This window comes from Cynocephalus volans, chromosome 3, assembly GCF_027409185.1.
Source record: "Cynocephalus volans isolate mCynVol1 chromosome 3, mCynVol1.pri, whole genome shotgun sequence".
NCBI lineage: Eukaryota > Metazoa > Chordata > Mammalia > Dermoptera > Cynocephalidae > Cynocephalus > Cynocephalus volans.
In genome coordinates, this window is record NC_084462.1 from 169,839,751 (window position 1) to 169,865,194 (window position 25,444).

At 40.3% G+C, this 25,444-nt stretch overlaps 1 protein-coding gene and 1 non-coding gene across 2 annotated transcripts in view; one reads left to right on the forward strand and one right to left on the reverse strand.

The window, feature by feature from the left end:
• Window positions 1-25,444, forward strand: part of KCNK13 (potassium two pore domain channel subfamily K member 13) — an 86,481-nt gene that overhangs the window by 32,714 nt on the left and 28,323 nt on the right. The gene's annotated exons all lie outside the window — the stretch shown is intronic.
• Window positions 2,350-2,424, reverse strand: TRNAI-AAU (transfer RNA isoleucine (anticodon AAU)). Its single transcript has one exon. It is a non-coding gene; the product is annotated as a tRNA-Ile (tRNA).

A 25,444-nucleotide genomic window follows, 5' to 3' on the forward strand; every position in this document is an offset into this window, starting at 1 on the left:
TGTCAACCCAACTATAAATCCTGTTGGTTCCTGCAAAGCCAGATTAAACCCTGTCCTAATTCCAGCACCATCCCCATGCTCAGGACCACGGAGGTCACGCATGTTCTGACATAGATACGTGCATATATTGCACCTGCTCTCTTCTCCTACACGTTAATTAGCACTGTGGGCGGGGATTTTGTTCCATGCATCTTTGTGTGTCCACCACCAGGAGGTACATGATCCTGATTCTCTGAATATTCTTGTGTGTCTTCCTTGAGAGAGAGGGTTAGATTGCTGGTTTCTCTTCTGGAAACAGACAGTGGTGACCTCCTGAGAGAATTCATTGCTAGTTGAGCATCACTTTTGCCACCATGCAGCAGCCTCGCAGTGCAGGTTTCCTCTCTTGCTAGGTGGCCCTGATCTCTGCTTGTACTTGCTGGTTCACTTCACCTGCTTTGGGTGCCCTTTAAGTGTGGCCCGGGCAGGACCAACTCTTGTTTGCACTTAAAGTCAAAGCCAGATTAAAATCATATGGCTTCTACCAACCCTATGCAGACTCCAGTGTCCAGGAGGAATCGTGTCTTTGAAATACTGGGGCTGGGACCCGGTCTCATTTCAACTCCTAGATGTAAATGTTCCCAAACACAGAGAGGAGTTGCTGGGCTTTGTTTTTTTCTTTTTGGTTGGTTGGTTTCTTTATAACAATGGTAAACGGAACCTACCCCAAAACCTATTGACTCTGAATCTCTGAAGAGTGATTGCCGGGAATCTGAATTTTAAAGATTCCTCAGATGATTCTGGGGGAGCCAGCCCACTGCTGCTAGATCTTGGGCTTCACTGGACACTGGTTCAGAAGTGGAGGTTCCTCAAGAAAATCTCCTGTGGAACGTATAAGGAAGTCATGCCAAGCCTCATTCCTGGAGAGTCAGAGCCAGAAGGTTCCAGGTGGTGCCGAACATTTATTTGCATGTTTTATAAACTCCCCCATTGATTCAAATGTGCAGTCCTGAGGCATGTAGACTTTTTTCTGTAAAGGGCCAGATAGTAAATATTTTAAGCTTGCAGACCATTATAAGACAAAAGCAGCCATGGATTTACATAAACAAATATGCATGGCTATGTTCCAGTAACACTTTATTTACAAAAACAAGCAACAGGCCAATTTAGCTCATGGGCCATAGTTGTCCACTCCTAATAAAACCACCTGGGGACCTATGAAATGTTCTTCTGTGCCCAGGCCAGTTAAACCAAAATCTCTGTGGGTGATGTCCAGGGATTAGTATTTATTAAAAACTCTTCAGGTGATTTTCAATCAACCAGGATGAAGAACCACTGCTATAGTGCACAGTCATTCAGTAATTCTGAAGAGCAGCATCCTGCTCTGATACAATGTTCAACCTGCTCCTGGTGGTTTTTCTTTCTTTGTATGTTTGTTTGCTTGCTTGCTTTTCTTTTTCATCAAGTGCAAGGATACCAAGCATATTGTTCTATGCCTGCCTTCCAAAAAAAAAATGTTTTTATTGATATATGACTATATACAGTGAAGTGTACAAATCTTAAGTGTATGGCTTGGTTAACTTTGACATGGATTGTTTGCACTTTCCTTCCCACGTATGGCATCCATGTAACTATGGCTCAGATCAGAACACAGGATACTTGGAGGAGCCCTTGTTCCCTTCCCACTCAATAGCCTCCTGAAGTTTTTTAAAATTTTTATTTTATTTTTAATTGACACATAACAGTTGTGCACATACTCCTGCATTTTTTGAAGCCTGCTTTTAAATCTATCTTTTGTTGGAATAGATGTCACTAAGTGACCCAGTATTTGATAAATTGCTTTGCCCACAAATATTATTGGCATTGGGGGCAAAAGCAAGCCTGGGTGCGAGTGGGATTTTCTATTGCACATTGAGTTGCCTTAGCACACTGCACCCTTGGAAAGGAAATTCCCCATGCCCTGTTGGCCCATGTACATCAGGGGACAAGGCCTTTCATCAGCCAGCAGTCCTTAAGCAGCAGGTCAGCTCACCACGCTTCCATAGATTCTGCCAGAAAGGAAATAAGCCCAAGTGGACTTGGTTTATTACAGCCCAGCAAGCAGCTTGAGCTTCATCTTTGCACAGGTCCCTATTACCCACCACATCCACTGAGGCAATGCACAGCAGGCCCAGGTGGATGCTGCATGCCCCGTGGATCTGTGCCACAACCCACCAACCCTCAGCTCGGGAGATCGCCAACCTTATAAGGGGCTGCTAGCAAGTGCACTCAACTTTCCTCCCACGGGGAGTGATTACCCTTACTTTTTAAAAATTGGGATGAAGTTCACATACATAAATTAACGATTTTATTTTTAATTTTTTTGGTGGCTGGCTGGTACAGGGATTCGAACCCCTGACCTTGGTGTTATTGGCACCGTGCTCTAACCAACTGAGCTAACCGGCCAGCCTATTTTAAAGTATACAATTAAATGGTGTTTAGTACATTCACAATGTTGTACAACCATTACCTGTATCTAGTTCCAAAACATTTTCATCACCCCAAAGAAAACCTTGTACCCCTTAAACAGTTTCTCCCCTTTGACCTTCCCCTCAATACCTGGCAATCACCAATCTGCCTTCTGTCTCTATGGATTTGTCTATCCTAGATATTTCTTCTAAATGGAATAATGTAATTTGTGACCTTTTGTGTCTGGCTTCTTTCACTCAACAATGATTTGCTTTATAGTTGATGAACATTTTGGTTTCCGCCTTTTGGCTATTATGAATAGAGCTGCTACAAACATGCAGGTACAAGTATTTGAGTACTTGTTTCCAGTATTTTTGGGTATATATCTAGTAGTGGAATTGCTGGGTCATACAGTAATCTGATGTTTAACTTTTTGAGGAATTGCCACACCATTCTCCACAACAGCTGCAACATTTTACATCCCACCAGAAATATAGAAGTTTCCAATTTCTTCACGTCCTGGCCAACATTTGTTATTTTCATTTTGTAAAATTATAGCCATCCTAGTGGGTATGAACTAGTATTTGCATTTCTCTAATAACCAATGATGTTGAGCATCTTTCATGTGCTTGTTGGCCACTTGTGTATCTTCTTTGGAGAAATGTCTGTTCAAGTCTTTGGCCCATTTTTTAATTGAGTTGCTTGTCTTTTTGTTGTTGACTTGGTTGTATGAGTGTGATGTGTGTGCCTGCATACACACAGCGTTCCAGTGAAGATGACCAAGTAATCCCTGCAAGAGCTTACACTGAGTTTTATCTATTCCTTATTTACTCAAAAGAATTGCCTTATATATATCACATTCAAAAAATCAGTCCCATAACAAGCTGCGAGTATGGATCACTGGAGTCTTGCTTTGTTTTTCTGATGGTAGAGTTGAGGATTCTGTGTTTGGCCCTGTGGCAACTTCTGGTCAGAACTTAGCATTTGGAGCCATCAAGAGGCCTCTTCTCCCCACAAGGCACTCCAGGTTGAAACCCAGAGTGTGAGGTTTGGGGACCTAATTAACTGCAAACAAGTACCTCTGGCCAGGCAGAGAAGGGAAGGGAATGAGTGAGCTGGTGAGCAGGGGAGTCTGGGTTTTTTTCTTCTTGTTCTGATGCAGCTGACATAGCCATTGAGATACCCTCTTTGTCCAAGGGCCCAAGGAAACTTTCTAGCACTGTGGTTGAAGCAAAATCTCCTTACCAGGGTCTGGAGAGGGTACTGCTCTCCTGACCAGCAGGCCCCATAAGCAGTTGTCCTCAATCCTTTTATCCATGTACTTCCTAAAAGAATTTTGGAAAACTCACAACATTTTTAAGTTGACATCTAGAATTTCATCATAAATGTAAAAAGTTGATAAAGATGGATTTTTAGATACATTATAAATATTGATATTTAAAACAAAACTATTACATCTTTCTTTTAAATGTACCCAATGAAATCTAAATATCATGGCATTTTGATACCCACCAACTACCATCCATTTTTAAAAATATGTGAACAAGATTTTCTTTAATAGTCAAATTTTATATTCCATTTTCTTTTGGAACCTGTGTATACATTCCATTTCTCCAGAAATTTGTAATAATACAATATATTTTATACTTAAGTCTTTCCTCAATCACCCTTCTCCTACAAAAATATGTACATAAATTGAAATTTAATTTTTTTATTTTCCTGTGATCATGAGGCTTAAAGTTTGTTTAGTTATTTCTTCCTGATTGAGTTATTCATTATTTTTAAGACGAGTTATTCCTAAATTATTAGGAGTATTCAATTGTTCAAAACCACATGAATACACAACAAATTTGGATAATTAATAACATAAAAAGTGAAATTTTATTAAAAATACGTTTCTGAATGAGATGAATAAAACTTTATATTTTTTTCCAATTACTGTATCAGTGAGTAGATATTACTTATTGCTAGAAAGAGCTGGGTTTAGGATAAATTCTTTTCCTATTTTTTATTTCAACATAAGCACCCAAGATTTGTCTATATAAACAGGCAAATGAGAATTGAAGGAAATATTGTTTTATCATGCCACTCAATTATTTGAATGCTTTCTGAGTCATATGCCAAAAATCACATATGCATTCTAATCAACAATTGTATTTAATGACTGTGGTAGGCCGAATAATGCCTCCCCCGCACGCCCCCGGCAATCTGTCCACCCTAATCCCCAGACCTAGGAATGTTACCTAATGTGCTAAGAGGGACTGTGCAGATGTGATCAAGTTAAGGATCTTGAAATGGGGAGATAGTTCTGGATTGTCCTGGTGGGCTGGATGTAATCACAAGGATCCATACAAGAAGACACAGGATGAGTCAGAGTCAGGAGAAGGTGATGTGCTGATGGAAGCAGAGAACACTTAGAAGACGCTTCGCTGCAGACTTTGCAGATGCAGCAGGGGCCCTGAGCCCCGGGGTAGGAGGAATGCAGGTGTGGAAGCTGAAAAGACCAGGAAAAGTATTCTCCCTTCAGAACCTCCAGAAGGAATTAGCCCCCCTGACACCTTGACTTTAGCTCAGTGAAACTGTTTTTGGACTTGTGACCTCCAGAACCATAAGGGAAAAAATTGGTGTTGTTTTAAGCCATTAAGTTTGTGATAATTTGTTACAACAGCGATACACTGACAGCTCCATAATGTCCTCCTAGTAAGTAGAGAACTGGAAACCACATGGGGAGTTGCTGGTCAAAGGGTACAAAGTTTCAGCTGGACAGGAGGAGTAAGTTTTGAGATCTATTGCACAGTAGGGTGACTATAGTCAATAACAATTTATATTTCAAAATAACTAAGTAAATTTCAAATGTGTCACCACAAAAAACGTTGTCAGTGAGGTGATGGATATGTCAATTAGCTTGATTTAATCATTCCGCATTGTATACATATATCAAAACATCACATTGTACTCCATAAATGCAATACAATTATGATTTGTCCATTAAGATAATATTAATTTTTAAAATAAACACGTTAAAAAAAAAAAAGAATTGGAAACCACGATCACCATGTCTTCATTCCAGCCCACAGGAAGGGGAAAAGGGAAACAGAGGGCACTTATAATCTGGAAGTTGCCAAGTCACTTCTTTGAGTCACATGGCCTCACCTAATTGCAAGGAGACTGGGAAGTGAAGTTTTTTTCTAAGTGGCCATGTGCCCAATTCTTTTAAGAGGTTCTATTACTATAGAAGAGTGGGAGGGTGAATTTAGAAGGAAAGAGTCTCCAGCTTGGGAGGTTATTGCACTCGTTGAGGGGGAGTGGTGGTGGCATTAGCCATAGATAGAAATGGACTGACTACAGGAAGATTTGAGGTCCACAGCAGCAGACCTGAAGGATGGATGTGACAGTGAGGGCAAGGGAGGGAGCAAGTCGACATCTAGCTTCCTGGCTCACTACCAGGTGGGAACCGCTATGTAGAACATGCAAAGTGTAAGAAAAATATATGTGCCTTATCAGAATGGCAGGTTTATGTAAATATTGACTTTCATCGACAGGTTGCTGTTAAATTAATTAAGGCGATTGTTTTGTTAAAGGGGAAAGAGGAGAAGTTGCTGAAGCAGCACTTGGCAGCCTCCCTTCGAGTGCCGTGACTTCCTTAGGATGTGTTTCACACCCACACCGGGAAAACCGTCTGGGGAGAGACATCATTACGCCAGAGCCATGTCATTAGCTAAATGGCATCTGATCATTTGCATGCGTTGGAATGGGATAGCTGGATTCCTAAGCAAAATGGATCTCCTGGGTCCTGTTTCTGTTGTTTATTGTTAGTAGTTTTGTATCAACTCTTTATTTTCTTCCATGATGAGTGTAGTATATGCTCATTATAGAAAAAAGTCAGGAACTCCAGAGAAGTATAAGGAGGGAGGGAGACAGGCCACTGTCTAAGGCACCCAGTTTGATAGCCCTTTGCTGGATTTCCTTTCAGCTTTATCTCTATGCATTTTTAACCTATGGGTTTTGTGTCTTTTTCTTAAGCACCATACACAAACATTGTTCACAGTTTTGATAGCCATATAATAGTCTGTAATGGGCATGTACTGTATTTTACTGACCCCCCCCTTAATGGGCATTTAGATGGTTGCTCATTTTTCACTGTTATGTATAATGCTAGGAGTAATATATTTATGAGCAAAGCTATTTCTGTATTTAGCATCTTTTCTTCAGAATTGAATAACAGAAGTGAAGTATCTGGATAATAGGGTACGAATTTTTTAAAGACTTTTTGCCCATAATTTGGCATTGCTTTCCAAAAAGGTTGTATGTTTTATATTTTAAGCATGATGTGTGAAATTGTTGCATTTTATTTGCAACATGGTATTCACTAACTGGCCCAAGGCACTCAATAAACACGGAAAAAGGGAGCAAATGTAATTTGGAGGAGACCAATGTTAGAACTGATTTTAAAAATCACAGCTGAGCTGATGGAAGAAAAAGTTTGCATGGTTTCCTCAATGACTCTGTTCATTCATCCAATACATAACTAATAAGCCCTCTTATCCAAATCAAAATCTAGCAGGCTATGGAAAGACGTGGGTAGACTTCCCATCACACAGGTTCTTCCATCTCACATGACCTCAGTAGTCCATGAGGTGGTGGCATTTTTCAGATGAAGACTCTGAGGCTTAGTGATTTAGCCAAGATCTCAGTTTGCTAGGGCTGCCATAACAAAGTAACACAGACTGGGGCTTAAACAACAGAAATTAATTTTCTTAACAGTTCTAGAGGCTAGAAGTCCAAGATCCAGATGGCAGAAGGATTAGGTTTCTTCTGAGGCCTCTTTCCTTGGCTGGCGGGTGGCTGCCTTCTCCCTGTGTCTTCCCTCTGTGTGTGTCTGTGTCCTAATCTCTTTTCTCCCATCCAAGTACTAACTAGGCCTGACCCTCCTTAGCTTCCAAGATCAGACAAGATCAGGTGCGTTCAGGGTGGTATGACCGTAGACCTAATCTTTCTTAGAAAGAAACCAGTCATATTGGATTGAATCATTCTAATGACCTCATTTTAATTTAATTACCTCATTAAAGACCCTACCTCCAAAGGCATGCACATTCTGAAGTATTAGAGGTTAGGGCTTCAACATAAGGATTTGGAGGGGACACAATTCACCCCATAACAAAAGGCAATAGAATCAGAAAGATTGTGAGCCCTCAGTTATGAAATACGGTTAATTCTAAGCCAGTGATTCTCAACTCCAGCTGCACTTTAAAATCACCTGGGGAGTTTTTAACAAATAACAATGGCCACAGAGATAATGATTTAATTGGTCTGCAGAGGGCCCTAGCATAGGTATTTTTTAAAAGCTCCTTGGTGACTCTAATGTGCACCCAGGACTGAGAGACCGAGAACCTTGTTTAACTGAAACACTGAGCGATCTGAGTTGCTTTCATTATCCTAAAATGTCATTCTTTCTGCCCAGCAAACAATTAATTATATATATGGAGAGAGAGAGAGAGAGAACACCTTCTAATCAGCAAAATATCAGAGCAGCAGCTGAATTGTGAGTCTCCCATTCCTGTACACTTGGCTTGCAGTATTCTTTTGCTCTTTTATTCATTAAAGTAGTTAGTCATTAGTTGACTCCTTTAAAGTCCTACATTCTATGCTGATGCAACAGATCAAATAATGGCCCCTCAAAGATGTCCCTTCCTTGAAACATGTGAATAAGCAAATTATCCTGGATTATCCAAGTGGGCTCAATATAATTATATGAGGTCTTAAAACCAGAGAGTCTTTCCTAGCAGAGGTCAGAGAAATACGGCATAAGAAGAGCAGGAAAGATCTGATGCATGAGACGGACTCTACCCACCCACCACTGCTGCCTTTGAAGACAGAGAAACAGGGCCACCAGCCAGGGAATGTGGACAGCCTCAATCAACTGGAAACTGTGGAGCTGGGAACAGCCACCCAAGAAAGGGGGACCTCAGTTCTACAACCCCAAGGAACTGAATTCTGTCAACAACCTGAATGAGCAAAGAAATGGTTCTCACCTATGGTCTCCAGGAAACAGTGCAGCCCAGCAGACACCTTGGCTTTAGCTTGGTGAGACCCTAATCAGACTTCTGACCTACAGAACTGTGAGATTGTAAGTGTGTGTTGTTTTAAGCCACTAAATTTGTGGTAATTTGTTATCACAGCAATAGAAAAGTAACACAGCTAAACTCTGAAAAATAAAATGATAAGACATCTTCCCTGTTGTCATGGAGATTAGTAACTCAAATTTGCAAAATTTATAACAGGAGAAACAAATCAAGTTTGTAGTAATTTAAGTCTTAGGCTCAAAAATTATTAAATGTGATGGCCCTGGGTGTTAGATGAAGTGTGAGGCCCAAGTTCTGGGCATTTTGATGGAAGTTCCAGCTAAAAGGAGAATGAGGAAACCTGTTACTGTAAATTGAAGAAAAAGGGACATTTTTGTAGTCAAAATATAGAAAGGACTGATCATTTCAAAAGGATAAGCTTTTTGTAAAGAAAATAATAGTAATAATAGCTCCTCAGACTTCAAAGGAATTCCTGTCCTTCCCCACCCCTAGCTCCCAAATCTGCTTAATTTTAGAACGAAAGCTCATGGTAAAATCACATGTACCAATGAAGGAAGTGCTTTAAACACACATACAATGATGGGGACATGTCAAAGGGACACAGGAACCAACTAAAAGAGTTCCCAGTGGCCAAAGCTGGAATGATTTGGGCAACAAAATAAAGTAGTATTGGATGATAGCCCAGATATAAAATAAATCTCCATGAGTCCACACTGATATAAATAACAGTTTCAATAAATAAATGGGGGAGCAGAGACAGATCTCTCCTGAAGAATTCCAAATAATTTATGTAGGTATGAGTCTTAGTCCATTTGGGCTACGATAACAAAATACCTTGGGTTGTGTAATTTATAAACAGCAGCAATTTATTGCCTGCAGTTCTGGAGGCTGGGAAGTTCAAGATCAAGGCACCAGTAGAGTTGGTGTCTGCTGAGTGAGGGTCCATTCCTCATAGATGGAGTCTTCCATGTATCCTCACTTGGTCGAAGGGCAAAGTGGCCAACAAGCTCTCTCAGGCCTCTTTTATTAGGTTTCGAATCCCTCATGACCTAGTCACCTCCCAAAGGCCACACCTATTCATACCAATACATTGGGGGATTCAGTTTCTACACATGAATGTCAGAGGGACATACACAGTCAGACCATAGCAATACTATACCCTCGGGGAGGTGCAGCATTAACTCCCGACTCCTAAGTGTGGACTACGCTTACTGACTTCCTTCCGAAGAGTGCAGTGTGGAAATGGTGAAGGGTGGGGAGTGGGACTTCACAGTGGAGAAACCTCCAAACACTGCCTCAGCCAGGCGATCGAGGTTTTAGCATCATCAGTGGAAGTCACGCTGACAGTGTGCACCCGTCATGTGGTGTGATGAGAGTAGCACTTCCCCTCTCTGATCTTCCTCCCTAAAACCTGTAACTCCAGTCTCATCATGAGAAAACATCAGACAAATCCCAGTGGAGGGTCATTCTACGAAATACCTGACCAATACAACTCAAACCTGTCAACGTCATCAAAAACAAGGAGAGTCTGAAAAAGTGTCACAGACCAGTGGAGCCTAAGGATATGTGACAGTCAAATGTAACATAGTATTCTAAGTGGGACCCTGGGAAAGAAAAAGGACATTAGGGAAGAACAAAAGAAATCTGAATAAAATATGGAATTTAGTTAATAATAATGGATCAGTGCTGGTTCATTAATGGTAACAAATGTACCATACACATGGAAGACGTTAATAATAGGAGAAATTGGCTGCAGGGTGTGATACAGAACGTCTGTACTATCTTCACAACTTTTCTGTGAATCTAAAACTATTTTAAAAGTTTATTTTTAAAAAGTGAAAACAATCAGACATGTCATAAGTTTTTCTTCCACGACCATTTATGTTCTGTAGAGTAAAAAGAACCTTTGCGTTTTCTTTTTTTTTTTTTTTATAAAGATGACCGGTAAGGGGATCTTAACCCTTTACTTGGTGTTGTCAGCACCATGCTCACCCAATGAGCAACCGGCCATCCCTATGTGGGATCCGAACCCGTGGCCTTGGTGTTATCAGCACCACACTCTCCCGAGTGAGCCACAGGCCGGCCCAAACCTTTGCGTTTTCTGAAGGGAACAAGAAGCCGCCTGCACATGGATCTGGACCAGTCCCTGGAGCAGTCTTGCCTGGGGGAGGGGAGTGTTTGTTCTTCAGGTGGTTTAAAGGGAGTAGAGCTCAACACACTTTATTTCATTTGTACACTGGTTTCTCTGCTTTACATGCAACTCATCATAGTATATTAAAGCTATTTAATATTCCAAGAGTATGTTGCATTTAACAAAGTACATTCTGTGGTGATTTGGGGTATACTTTTGGGGAATAAGGAAAAGTAAGTACTGTAGAAAACAGAGTTTAGGTAGTTGCCCAAGTTGAAGGCAAACCTGGCTTGTCCCTGCACCTGTGGGAATCCAACTCTAGCCCATGTCAAAAATGGCCATTTAGAATAGCTTTCCACATTAGGACTGGAAGGCAATTTTAAATCAGTTTGCACATGGACATAAAAATAAGTGCTTTACTCATTTCCATGATAGTTTATGGGATGTAGCCTTAGAAGATCAGTCAGAACCCAGCTGAAACTGGATAGAGGTAGGAATTTTAAGAAAAATTAAATTTCTCCATAAGAAAGATCCACAGTTTGAGATGTTGATGGTTGTAGACACACACACAGACTGAGAGGAAATAATACATCAGGGTGTTCACAATAACAGCAGCTGGCATTATCTACCCTGTGCTGAGTGTGTTACATCATAATCTCATCTAGTCCTCATAGTTTTGTGCTATTGTTTGTCCCTCATTTTACCGACGGGGAAGTTGAATTGCAGAGAGATGTGTTCAATCTCTTTTCTGGATGGCAAGATTATGGGTGTTTTTTCATTTCTTTTCCCTGCTTTTCTGCATTGTTCTGAATTTTCTACAATGAATATGTGCTATTGTGAATGACACATATTAAATATTATTATAAACAAATGTGATTTAAAACAAACCATAAGAAGCAGCAACTGCGGAGAAGAAAACACTTTTCTAGATGATGAGGCTACCCTGAATTGGGAACCGTGGAACACTAGATAGCCTGTTAACCGCGGACACGACTGATTCGAGAGTTTCTACCTTGCCTGGTTTACCTGCCTGCAAGGCTTACTAAAGCACCCCCACTTACCTTTGAAGTCACCTATAGACCCCCCACATCACACACTGTTAAATCGCAGAGGAACTGGGCCTAGTGGCTCATTTGGGGGACTCCCACCTCCATACAGCTGACCTAGGCCTTCCAGTGAAAACACACAATCTGTGTCTAATCCTACAATTGGGACTCATTCGAAAAAAAAACAAAGATAAGGATAAAGTGGGTTTCATGAAAGAAAACTCTGTGTGCTTGATGACTTCTTGGCAATGAAAGAGAGGAAGTGCTGCCAGCCAGCATCTCCTTGGCCGCCCAGGGCCCGGCCGGCTGGCCATGGCACGAAGTCAACATTTATCTCACTGAGGACCAAGGGAAGGGCGGTGCTAAGGGTCACCAACATCTCTAACTGTTTCAAGTCTGATAAGGGATGCTACCTAAGTGATTTTTCAGGTTTTCAAAATATGGAGATGTTGAGATTCCATTGTTTTTTATTTAGTGGCCACTGCCCAGTGTCAGGTCTTGAAGACCTTTCCCACCTTCCCTACCGTGTGGCGGATGATTTTCACCGACCCCTGGCTGGGCATTAGGGAGAAGAGGGCCTGTGATGGAATGGGTAGGGTGTGGCTCCTGCGTCATGGTTGGCATGAGAAGTGCCTGGCCTTGGGCGAAGGGTGCAGGCATTTGGCTTGCTTTGCAGCTTTAGGTTGTGCTGACAGCCTCTTGAAGAAAAGGAAGCTTTTTCACTCTGTGTGTAAGCTTTTATTTCTGATTGACCGTAGGGACCTGGCATTGTTCATGGAGTGTTAATGAAGTTTCCCAAAGTGCCCGAAATGACTTATCAGAAGAGTCCACAATCACTGTGATAGCCGGGATGCTGATACGCTGCTTGCTCCCCCTGGGAGAAATGAGAACATACACCCAGCTGTTGCCACTCACTGAGCATGATGGCAACCCGCCCCACAGGTGCTGGGCACACCCAGGCCAGCTGCTGCTCTCACACGCCATCTGCAGGACATGAGCACCTGGCCTGATAAGTCAAGGCCAGAGCAGCAGTGCAGTCAGGGCAGCAGATGGTGTTCAGAAATAGAAAAAAGTTACCCAAGAGGCAGGTTTTTCTGAAGGTCATGAAAAGCGGCCAGGATGCGGATGACAGCAGATGGGAAGGGACAAGCAGAAAGCTGAATGTCACGGAAGTCTGTGCACATAGGGTGTGCACACTTCATGCCTCTGGGCTGTTTCCTCATATCCTGCAAAATGAAGCTGATTGAGTACATGGACCCTGATCTATTTTGCAGGCCTGCCATTGTCCCATCATGGTCACTTCAAGGTGGGAATAGGTAGCTGGGAGCAGGTGGCTGGTAACTGAGGTTGGGTGTCTGGGGACAGGGAATCTGGAGACTGTCTTGGCAATAAATCCTGAACCCAAGTGAGAAGGGAGGGTCCTTAAATAAAGACTTCAGAGAAGGCATGACAGAAGCCTCTCCCTTAGAACAGGGACACATGCTGTATTAGTCCATTTTCTGTTGCCTACAACAGAATACCTGAAACTGGGTAGTTTATAAGGGAAAAATTTTTTTTCTTACAGTTTGGAGACTGGGAAATCAGCAGTCCACAGGGCATATCTGGTGAGGGCTTTCTTGTGGGAACTCTCCAGTGTCCCTTGGTGACCAGGGTGTCACATGGCGAGAATGGGCTGAGCAAGAGAGAGCTAACTCCTCACTTGCTCCCCTTTACGAGCCATCAGAACCACACCTATTACTCAACAAATGGATCAATCCATTCACAAGGGCACAGTCCTCTCAATCTAATCACCTCTTGAAGGCCCCTCCTTTCAAATACAAAAATTGGATTTCCCACTGTGACAAGGGAGGTCAAGTTTCCAATACATGAAACTTTCGGGGACACATCTGACCCGTAGTACAAACTAATCGATTTTAAGTGGGGGAGGTTGTGTTTAACTTTAGCAAAAGCTGAACTGTCTAATGTTTTTCTGAAAATAGTCAATACCGATGGTAGTTGTTATAAATAAACAAAGCACACATAATTGTGTAATAAAATTTTTCCCTACTTGGCTCTCTCTCCACCTAAGCTTTGAGCTATTTGACAGCAGGAGGCTTTCCTGTCTACCTTCAGTGTCTAGCTAGAACAGGACGGACCCAGTGGAGAGAGGCTGGAGAGAGGGAAGGTACTGCAGTCCCCCTGCCAGCATTCCAGCCCGAACCGAGGGGACCTGGAGACCCAGTCTGTTTTTAAATGACATCTGGGACAATGAAAGGCTCCCACCGGTTAGGTCTATAAAAGTATCAAGGCGACTTTCATTATCATCTTCATGTATATTTCTCTGGCTAAGATGGATAATGAATGAAGAAAAAAACAAAGCAAGGGTCACAAATCGCAAAACAGGCAGTGAAAGCGTAGTTTATAGAACGAATTGCCCACAGGTCATGGAGCAGTTCAGTGAGTTCTTCTGAGTCATATTTCTTCTTTTTATGTTTGTGCTCATTTAAAAAGAGCCAAAGTAAGCACGCAGAAAAGTGGGAAAGCCTCCTCCGTGGCCTTGGTCTCCTTTCTCCTCGCCGCAGTGGGGGCCCAGGGCTACTTCACCCACCTGCGTTTCCTGCTGCTAACAAGGTGCGCACTGAACTTAGCAGCCTTTTTGTTTCTCAGCTTCTCTGCCTCACCGCCAGTGTTCCTATTCTTGTTTAGAAATGACACATTGGGAACAAATGAAAGAAACCTATTAGCTGTGAAGGTATTCCTAAAAATGGAGGAAATAAATGAGTTGTGAAAATGTGAACAATCTAATTGACTCCCAGCCGCGTGTTTATCGCATTAGAACTCAGAATTCATTTTCCCACTCAGTGGTTTGACACAATGGTAATGAGTTGCTTATACACACGATTGTGCATTTCAGAAGCCTGTAGCTTCTTATAACTAGAGATTGATTCCACTGTTAGCCTGGAAAGCAGCTTAGCTTTCAGTGTGAAGATGGGTTCGGTCTGCCTCTGAGGAGCTGCTGTGATCATGGTGGAGTGGGGAGATATTCCAGGGCTGATTGTTAGCCATCGGCTGTATCTCCTCCTCTGCAAATGACCTGAGATCTACCAATGACCTGAGTTGCTGAGGGTCATTTCCCTGCTTATCAGCACCCATAATAGGGAGTAAAATGTGGGGTAAAAAACCTGAAATTCAAAGCAATTAACTTTTTATTTACAGCTTTTTATTCATGTTATTTTTTTCCAAAATGCAAATAGGTTTATTATTATTTTGTTTATAAAAGTGATAATATGTGCTCATTGTAGAAAATAAAATTAAACAATTCAGAAATATATCAAGTGTAAAGTCCCATTGCAAATTCTACTCCCCCCAAAATAGCTACTATTAAGGGTTTTCTATCTACCCATCCAGAGTCTTCTGTGCATTCATGAAATGTATTACGATTTTGATTTTCTAATGGAATCATATAACTATTGAATCCCATAATTTATTTTTTCTTTCCTTGACCTTTATGGTTGTTAAAATGTGACAATGTGCTTAAAGTGTTAGCTCAGTAAATTCAAGAGTTACAGTCTCCCCTGTCTGGTCTCACCCACAGAGTAAAAGACTTAAGGGACTTGTTCATTTCTTCTGGTTCTTGAAGCCTCACCACCCATTAAGAACATTCTGGTTCTTGAAGGTCCATTAAGAAGCAGTGAACTTAAACATTTTAACATGACGTACTACAAAGCAGTGATTTAGACACTGTGGAGAGGGAGCCAAGGAATGGTGCTATTCATTGTTAAACATAGGCGGAGGTCTGGGGACTATGAGTCATTGTCCCTTCCATACCAGTCCCCTCTCTCTAAAGAAATAAATCTGGTACTAAAACTGGACAAGCACAGAAATAAATTGAAACCCATTTCATGTTAATGTTGCTTCCTTGAAAATCCCACAGGATTCCCTGTGAGATCCTGAGGTACCCTCTGAATCATCTGAGGAAGATTAATCATGCCCACTAGAGTTTGAGGGTTAAGGATTTGGATGGGATTGAAGATAAATGTGCCAGTGACTTCTGTGGGTTTTAGGTTCCATGATGAGAAATAAATCAGCAAAGATCATTCTCTCCCTGGGGCAGTAGATTGTTTATGATCATTCCTTGGGCTACTTTTGGCAGAGTTCTGCCTTTTCCTGGGGAGTAAGTATTGTAAATGATGACAACTTAAAAGTAGCATGGGGCAGAGGGGGTTTGAACCTCCCGCAGCTCTCAGCCACCACCTCTCACACCATGGGAAGGCACGTCATTTCTTAGCTGACCAACTTAAGCTCCTATCAACAGTGCATGAGAGGGAGAGCATCACTACTCCACCCACCACACTCTCCCCAGCGATGGGGGTCCTCCTGGACACCGGAGCTTCTCCAGGTCAAAACCAGGAGAGCTGGACCCTGCTAGCAGCCCCCTGGGGTTCTCAATCTCAGTCCTAGCCTCTTTCCCAGGAAGTGACTCTAAGATTGATCACACATCAAGGCCCAATAGTATGATCAGAGCGATTTGTAAACCATAGCTTTTGTTTCTTACAGCTTTACTGAAATACAATTGACATACAGTAATCCGCGCATATTTAAGGTGCAGAGTTTGATGAGTACACAAATGCATACACATGTATGCAACCATGAAACCATCTAGGCAGTTTAGATCATGAACATATCCATCATTCCCGAGTCCCCTTATTCCCCTTTGTAATTCATACCCCCCCTTCCCCATCCCCAGGTAACCTCTGATCTGTTCTCTAGCACTACTAATTTGTTTGCATTTTCCAGAATTGTATATAATTGGAATTATACAATGTGTTTTCTTTTTGACTGGCTTTCTTCACTCAGCGTAATCATTTTGAGATTTATCTATATTGTTCCACATGTCAATAATTTGTTCTTTTTTATTGACTGTCCAATTTTTTAAGCATCATTCGTTAAACAATATTTTTCATTCCCAGTTAAATTGCCTTGGCACTGTAGGGAAGGAAAAGAACTTTATCTCTCTACCAGTCTAGGTTCTCCAGCTGGCCCTGTAAATTGCACTGACAAAAGACAGATTAACAAGAGAAAACAAACAGAAGTTTATTAACGTGTGCATCACAGGTATTGATACTCAACTCTGTACCCCACAGATATGTACAATCGACTATGTTTCAATAAAATAATCATAATAATAATAAAATAAAAATAAAAACTCATTTTAAAAATGTGCATCATGTTTACATGTGAGAACACTCAGAGATGAGTAACTCCAAGGGGTGGTTAGAACTTGGGTGTATATAGCACCTTAATGAAAGAAGAATACATTTTAGAGAAGTGAGAGGGCAAAGAAAAAGGACTTTGAGTTTCCAAATTGTGAGAAGGTAAATATACAGGGAAATTAATGGAAGATAAGGTTTGTTATGTAGATTCCTCTAGTGCTCTCTGGGCTGATAAGGATCTAGAGCTGTTTCTTCAGATTAACTTCTGGCCTTCCTGATAGAAAGGGGAGATGGGCATCTTTACAAATTTATGTCCTGCCTTTAGGCAAATAGGGGGAGGGCAGAGAGCTTTTCTTCTGTCTGCTTTTTCTCACTTGCCTTCAGCTCAAAATAATCCTTATGCCAAAGTGGAATATTTTAGGGTGGTATATTCTGCTACCCTTTAGCACTTTTGTAAAAAATCAGTTAACCATGTATGTGTAGGTTTATTTCTAGACTATTGAGTTCCATTGATCTATATGTCTATCTTTACACAAATGCCACACTATCTAGACTATTGTAGCTATATAAAAAGTCTTGAAATCAGGTTGTTTAAGTCTCTACCATTGTTGTTTTTCAAAGTTGCTTTGGCATTCCAGGGTCTTTGCATTTCCATATAAATTTTAAAATTAATTTGTCAGTTGCTACTAAAAAATGCTGCTGGAATTTTGATTAGGATTGCATTGATTCTACATATCAGTCTGGAGAGACCTGACATCATGATAAAATATTAAGTCTTTTGATTCATAAACATGGCATATCTCTCCAGTTATTTAGGTCAACTTTAATATCTCTCAATAATGTTTTGCAATTTTCAGTGGGCAGGTCTTGACATCTTTTGTTAACTTTTCCCTGAGTAGTTCATATTTTTGATGTTATTATAAATGGTATTTTAGTTCAACTTTTGATTGTCTGTAGCCAGTGAGTAGAAATACAATTGTTGTATTTGTGTCCTGCAACTTTGCTAAACTCATTTGTTAAATCTTGAATTTTTTTTTCTAGATTCCATTGGATTTTTTACATAGACAGTCATGTCTTTGGTGAATGAAGACCATTTACTTCTTTCTTTACAATCTGCCTTTTATTTATTTTGCTTGCCTGATTGCACTAGAACCTCCAGCAGAATATTGAATAGAAATGGGGAGGGCAGACATCTAGCCTTGTTCATAATCATAAGGAACAAGCATTGTCTCTCACCATTACGTATAATGTTAGCTGCAGGGTTTTTGTATTTACCCTTTATCCCACTGATGGAATTCCCATCTATTCCTAGTTTGGTGAGAGTTATCATGAATAGACGTTAAATTTTGTCAAATGATTGTTCTGCATCCAGCAAGTGATATTTTGGTTTGTTATTTTTAGTCTATTGATACGGTAAATTATGTTGATTTTCAAATATTATATCAACTATACATCCCTGGGGTAAATCCTCTTTGGTCATGATGTGTCATCCTTTTTATATTTTGTTAAATTTGATTTGCTAAAATTATGCTTAGAATTATTGTGTTTGTGTTCATGAGAGATATTGGTATGCAGTTTATAAGTTGGAAAGTAGTTCTTTCGTTTTGATTTTCTGTAAGTTTGTGTAAAATTGGTATTATTGATTCCTTAAATGTTTGATAGTATTCACCAGTGATCTGAATAGTATTCACCAAAACCCAGCCTTCTGGGTTTGGAGTTTCTTTGTGAGAGGATTATTAACCACAAATTCAATTTCCTTAGGACTAGGGCACTTCATGTTATATATTTCTTCTTGAATGAGGTTTGGTAATTTGCATCTTTCAAGGAAATTGACCGTTTTATCTAACTTATTGAATTTATTACCCATAAGTTGTTCATAGTATTTCCTTATTATTTTTTAACATCCTTAGGATCAGTAGTGATGTCCCCTCTTTCATTCCTGATATTGGTGATTTACATCAATTTTCTTTTTTTCCTGATCAGTCTGTCTAGAAGTTTATTAACTTTATTGATCTACTCAAAGAACCAGCTTTTGATTTCATTGATTTTTCTCTATTGTTCTCCCTTTTTAATTTTTTTAAATTTCTGCTCTTTGTGGTGTTCTTTCCTCTCTGTATTTTGTTTTAATTTGTACTTCTTTTTCTAGTTTCTTAAGATGACAGCTAAGATTGATCTGAGGCCTTTCCTCTTTTCTAATCTCAGCATTTAGTGCTGTAAATTCCCTTCTAAGAACTACTATGCATCTCACAACTTTTAATTTTTTATATGTAAATTTTCATTCCATTCAAAATACTTTTCAGTTCCTTCTTCTATCACTCTGGAGTGGGCTTTGAGGAGAGATACATCCTCTTCTTTTTCCGGTCTCTGCTGGTGATTTTTCTTGTGTCAGTGCAGTCAAATGTCCAGCGGGCTGCCTGCACAGTGACTGTGGCTGCTGCTCTGACACTGAACCGCTTTCTTGGCAGCCACGGCTGTGGCGGTAGCTGTGGTCGACCACCCATGTGGAAGTGGTGTTTTCAGTGTGCTCTCCTGACTGCTTTCAGGTGAAAGGGGCTGCTGCCCACAGCTCCTTGCCTAGAACCCCAGGCATGCTGTCTTGCTTCAAAATACTTTTCAATTTCTATTTATGTCTTCTTTGTTCCATGGGTTATTTAGAAGTATGTTGTTTAATTTCCAAACAATTGGGTATTTTACACCTTTATCTTATTGTTTTCTAATTTAAGCCCTTTTCAGTCCTCAACATACTTTTTGTGATTTGAATACTTTTAAGTTTATCAAATTTTGTTTTATGGCTAGCAATATTGTCTATCTTGGTAAAGGTTCCATTGCACTTGAAAAGAATATATTTCCTGCTATTGTTGGATGCAGTGCTTTATAAATGTCAATTGGGTCTAGTTGGTTGATAGTGTCATTCAAATCTTCTATATCCTTACTGATTTTCTGTCTGCTTGTTATGTCATTTATTGAGAGATGGTCATTGAAATCTTCAATTATAATTGTGGATTTGTCTATTTCTACATATAGTTCTGGCAATTTTTGCTTCACGTATTTTGAAGCTCTGTTATTATGTGCATAAACATTTAGGATTTTTATGCCCTCTGGATGAATTTGTCCCTTAGATCACTTTAGAAATGATCCTCTTTATCCTGGTAATGTTCTTTCTGCTAATCTATACTTATCTTTTATGATATAACTACTCCAGCTTTCTTTTGGATAGTGTTAATGTGGAATACCTTTTTTTATCCTTTTATATCTTTGTGTCTTTATACTTAAAATGGGTTTCTTGTAGGCAGCATATACTTGGAACTTGATTTCTTTTTTTTCCAATTTGATAATCAGTGTCTTCAAATTAGGTGTCTAAAGATTTACATTTAATGTGTTTATTGGTATAAGTGGGTTTAAATCTACCATATTGTTATTATTTCTATTTGTCCTGTCTATTCTTTGTTCTCTTTTTCCTCATTTTCTACTTTCTTTTGGAGTAACTGAGTATTTTTATGATTCTATTTTATCTCATTTATTGGTTTATTAGCTAAAACTCTCTGATGTGTTATTTTAATGGCTGCTTAAGGTTTATATGTGTTTAACCTATCACAGTCTACCTTAAAGTGTTATTATGCCACTTTACATACAGTGTAAGCACCTTAAAATAGTGCTTTTCCATCTCTCCCTTCCTGGCCTTTGTGCCACTGTTGTCATATATGCCACTTCTACATACGTGCTGCCTGCTGTCCAGTGTCTGCAAACTGCTGTTTCATATACTCATGCATTGTTTTTAGTGGTTTAAGGCAGGGGGGTAGATCTAATCCCTGTTATTCCGTCATAATCAGAAGCAGTAGTCCTAGGGCTGGCCAGTTAGTTCACTTGGTTACAGCGCAGCCTAATAACACCAAGGTAAAGGGTTCAGATCCCCATATTGGCCAGCCACCACCACCAACAACAAAAAAAAAGCAGCAGAAGCCCTAAGGGTTTTTCAGCTATAGCTTTTTAATTTCGAAATAAGCAGCTTTCTAGCTTCTTTGTGGAAACTATGGGAATTTTCAGACAATGCTAAAAGGAAAATTTTAGCCATAGATCATTACCCAGAAATAACACCTACTAATATTTTATTATATTGTCTTTTTTTACATAATTTACATAAATGAAGCTATATGTATTCTTAAAATGATGGAAAGGAATGACATTTTCTTAAATCATTAAAAACTCTTCACCTACATTATGTTATTCGCCACCTCCTCATCCATTGTCTACTGGCTGTTTACTAATTTATTTTATGATTCCCCGAATACACAGTACTTATGTTGCTACTATGTTTCTTATTTTGAATAAGAAGTTTGGACATTTTCAAAATTTTTGAAATTTTCAAACTTTTGAAATCACTGTCTGATTTTCTTGTTTCCCAAGAACTGATTTTTTCATTTCTCTAGAACCGATTCTGAAGGTCTAAGGGAATGACTGTTTTTGAGGCTCTTGATGTATACATGTTGTCTAATTGTTTTCTAGAAATGTGGTACTCATTAACACAGTATATAAGGATGACTGACTCTTGGCATTAAAAATATCTTCACCAATTTCATAGGTAAAAATGTTTCATTTACATTTATTTGATAACTAAGTGAAAGTTAATTATTTCATTGGTTTCTTAATGTTTGTATTTCCTTTTAAAGAAGTATTTGTACATATCTCTTCCCATATTCTAGAGCAGTTATGTTTACCTTATCAGTTTATATACACAATTTTTGAGAGATATTAGTACTTTATTTATGGCAGATAACTTTTCTTAGATGTCACTTGCCTTTCTTAAAACGTATAAGATATTTTAAAATTGACATGCAGTCAGAGCTATTACAATATTTTTCTCTGAGATTTCTTCTATTGCATTGTGGCTTAGTAAGGTTTCCTGTCCATATGTCAAGGAGATATTTATGTTTATTTACCTCTAGTATTTTGAGAGCTCAATATTTTTACATTTAATGATTTGATATACCTTTAACTTTATTAATTATATGCTGTGAGGTTAGACTGTAATTTGATTCTTTTTCAACAGATCTAGTTTTCTCAGTCTCATTGACTGAATAAGCCTTCCTTTTCTCCTCTGGTTTGTGATGCTGTCTTTACCACACGTATGTCTTAGATTTACAGGGGTCTCTTTCAGAGCTCTTATCCTCTTTTATGGATATGCCTGGCCATTCTCACCCCAGTACCACACTATTAGACCCATAAACACTAATCCCATGAAACACAAATCATTCAGTCAGGAGCCCTATCTAGGGTACCCTCTACATGATCAGTGCTGCTCTAAGCCATACGACTGCCATGAATGAGGTCCTCTCCCTGCATCCGAGGGCCTTGAGGCCCATGATGTCCAGGAGGGAGAATAACCTATAAATGGATCATTTCACACAGATAGCAAATGCTGCCGTAGATAGGAAAGAAGAATTAACTCAATCAGGAGAAGCTGAGATTTGAACTACATCTTAAAAGGCAAGAGAAGAGGCACGGCAGGCCTATGATATGCCTATGAGGTGCAGCGTGACATCGTGCCTTTGGAGACAGCAGAAGCTCCTCGTGTGATGGGAAAGAGGAGGAAGTAGAAGGGAAAGCCCAGAGAGGCCAGGTTCTAGCAGGCCCTTGGGGCTCTGCTAAGGAATTTATATTTTATCCTGTGAACAACAAGGAGCTAATAGAGGTTTTTATGAAAGGGGTAATCTACTATAAATCATATTTGCTCTAAGCAGTCATTACTCAACTTCTAAGATGCTGGAGGTGCACAAAAGAATGAATAACAACAGACAGTCCTTGCTGTTCAGCAGCTCCCAGTTAAACACAGGAGACGGACGTTTTGTATTAATTGCAAAGACACTGGAGAAGTGCTGTCATAGAGTGTGCCTCCCTGAGAGGTGAATGAGGTCAGGAAAGGGTTTGTCTATTGCTACAGCCAAAGGACAAGCAATGAGTTCATCAGAGCAGCATGGTGAGACCTGAAGAAGGCCTGAACTAAGGTCCGTAGGGCCATGGTGATGGAAAGAATTCAGGAGGCATTTTTGAGAAAGGATTTGGGTACATGTTGGATTCAGGGAAATGGGAGAGAATGAAGGATGCCTGCGTTTCTAACTTTATTTCACAAATGCATATAGAGCACTATGTGGGCCAGGCTTTGTGCAGAGCACTGGAGACATACAATGATCCAGTAATCCCAGCCCTCCGACTGTTCAGAACCTAGTAGGGGAGACAGACAAAGAAGCCAGCCCTTATAACACAGAGTTACAGCTACCCTAATGTTGTGTACATGTTACTCACATGTGTATACACAGGAGCTCATAGACACATAAGCTAGTCATCTTTCCTGGAACCATGGAAGATTTCCTGGAACCATGATGTCTAAACCAAGACTTGAAATGCACTGTAGAAATTATCCAGTCCAAGAGAGGAGTGGATAAGTGAAAGGTGGTCCCAGGCTAAGGTCCAGAAGTTGGTGAGAGCATGCCTTGTTTGGGGATGATACATAGTTCAGTGCGGCTGGCACGTAAAGCGTGAGAGGAGCAGAGCAAGAGACAAGACTAGAGAGGCAGAGAGGGGCCAGGTCATGTGAGGAATGTGGACTTTATCCTAGGGGCACCGGGAACCACTGGAGGGTTTGAGTGGGAAAAGGATATGGTCAGTTTTGTATTTTAGAAAGCTCGCTGAGGTTCTGGTTGCAGCATGGAGAATGAGTAGGAGTGGGGCAAGACCAGTGGTCCCTACACAAGAGAGAAGATGGCTGGGACCAGGGATGTGGCAGTGATGGACTGGAGAAATATGCCAGTGCTGGAATCAATGCAATATGAAGATTGACCAGATGAGGAAAGGGGAGCAGTCATGCTAGCCCCAGGGTTCTGTCTTGGGTTAGTGGTGGTCCCCAACTTTGCTCCCAGCTCCTCTTACTGTCCAGCTCCCCTCCCTGTCCACCTCTACACCGCTGGCATGTTCCTGGGCACACAATGCTCTTTTTTTAAAAAATTAACAGAGTTTAATTGAGCAAAAACCAATTCACAAATCGGGCATCCCTCAGAACCAGAATAGGTTCAGAGTGACTCCATGGCTGCCACACGATTTATAACATTTATAGACAGGAAAAGGAAAGTGATGTACAAAAAACGGAAATGAGATGCAGAAACAGCTGGATTAGTTACAGCTGGGCATTTGCCTTTTTTGAACACAGTTTGAACAGTTGGCTGCCTGTAATTGGCTGAGACTTAGCTACTTCTTACTAGAGTGTGTTTATACATCAAGTTAGGTTACAGTTCTCTATGTCTAGAGAAATATTTAGGCCAAACTTAATTTAATGATTCCCCCTTTTGATCAGCGTCTTGAGTGTGAGATGTTGACCAGAACTTTAGGCATTGACATCACTTTCTATCAGCATTACAAATGGACTTATTTGGCCTCAAATTCCACTGGGAAATAGTAGAACAGTGGGTTTTATAAGGTGAGAACAATATTTTAAAAAACTAGTTAACATCAGGCTACTTTGGGTTACTTTTCTTTGGTAAGAGGTGAGGCAGAGAGGACTTCCTTATTATGCTGGAATCTGCTCTTATCAGGAGAAAAAACTGGTCTGTTTTGAGATCTATCTGCATCCTTAAAGTTTCAGTTTGATTATGTGTACTCAGCATGAGTGACTCCATTTTGGTTTGGTCTGATCTGTTGAGGTCTAGTGCAGGAGCTCAATCCAAAACAACAGCCTCCCATAATTTAATTTAACAATTCCCCTCTTTTGGTCAGGTTGTCTCCTAGGTGAGAGTGTAACTCAAACTTAGGGCGTTAGTGCTACTCTCAGTTCCTATCACTTTGGGTTTCCAGTCTCAACAAGTCATTCATAGGTTATGGTGTCCTCATGATCATGCATTTCTTTGACTTTTTGTCATTCCAGTCAAAGAGAGACTATTTGATGTTCTGTAGATGGCTTCATGTGAACATTTAAAACTTTTGAGAGAGTACAGTGTGCCAGGGAGGCTACTATTGTGACTATCAGGAGGGTGATATCAACAGTTTGGAGTATGCTCCTTAGCCAGGGTCCCCATGAACCAAACTAAAATCAAATAGATCAAAGAATGAACCAGATGAAGAGTCTACCCATTTTAACCAAGCAGACTGTTTGTTAATCCTCTGCAGCTCGGTCTCTATAAGACCCGATGTATTCATCCGTATACAACAGGAGCAACTGCATTCTTCCCTGTTCAGCCAACAGGTAATCTAGTGCATTCTATCACTTAGTACAACTTTAGCAAGAGAATTTTTTATAGTCTGTTGTGCAATCATAGCATTTGTAGAAGAATCTGCTACAGAGCCTATTGTGAGGGATGATTTTCTAATCACTGCCTCATTTATATTTACTCCAAGCCATGGAAAAACAAACTAACAAAGCTGTCTGGTTAGCTTAGTTGGTTAGAGTGTGTTGTTGATAACACCAAGGTCAAGGTTCAGATCCCCCTACCAGCCAGCTGCACCCCCCCCAAAAAAGGGAAAACAAATTAACCCCAGAAGGGTTAATACCTTCTTGCAATGTTCTCCTTAGCCTGTGAT